This window comes from Myotis davidii, unplaced genomic scaffold (assembly GCF_000327345.1).
Source record: "Myotis davidii unplaced genomic scaffold, ASM32734v1 scaffold438, whole genome shotgun sequence".
Taxonomy (NCBI): domain Eukaryota; kingdom Metazoa; phylum Chordata; class Mammalia; order Chiroptera; family Vespertilionidae; genus Myotis; species Myotis davidii.
This window is the reverse complement of record NW_006290031.1, coordinates 6,632,196-6,632,847: the sequence shown is the minus strand read 5'-3', so window position 1 is coordinate 6,632,847 and position 652 is coordinate 6,632,196. Positions and strand designations below refer to the sequence as shown.

Here is a 652-nt window from a genome sequence, read left to right as displayed (position 1 = left end):
TCTTTCCTGGTCTGTGACAGCCTTGGCTGACTGGAGGAGCCCTCCTCAGCCAGGCTGCTTTATCGTTCTCTGGCCTTCATGGACCTTTTCTCCATCCAGTTCCCTGTGAGCCCTGGGGAGGTACTGGTCCTGAGCTTTTGCATGTGTTTACAGATCGAGGCCATTGATCTTCCAATGGATCCAAAGTCAAACAAACGACGAGGTTTTGTTTTCATCACCTTTAAAGAAGAGGAAGAACCTGTGAAGAAGGTTCTAGAGAAAAAGTTCCACACCATTAGTGGAAGTAAGGTAAAGTGTCTGCAGTTAATGTGTGTCTGCCCTCTTGCAGAGAGAGGTCTGCCCCTTGCAGGTGTGGCTTAGGGGTTGGGCTGCCTCCAAGGGCTCTCCAGGGTAGTGAGACCCCATTGTTTCTCTGAAGGTCTGCTGCCCTGATTGGGGGCAGATGGTTCTGGCCTTCAACGAGCTCTTAGCCTGGCAGTAAAAACAGTAGTATACTGAGTAGTCTCTTTAAAGCTAGAGCTTAAGATGGTCTGAATCTAGAGTTCTCAGAAGATTTTGGAACTTCGGCTGTTCACTGATTTTTATTTCCCTGGCAGTGAAGTCCTGCTTACTATAGAAACTGCTGCAGAGCTTTTCTATCTTCTTGCTTCCA

General features: G+C 48.0%; 1 protein-coding gene across 1 annotated transcript in view; it reads left to right on the top strand.

The window, feature by feature from the left end:
• HNRNPAB (heterogeneous nuclear ribonucleoprotein A/B) overlaps positions 1-652 on the top strand; it is a 24,934-nt gene that overhangs the window by 21,239 nt on the left and 3,043 nt on the right. The window lies entirely within an intron of this gene.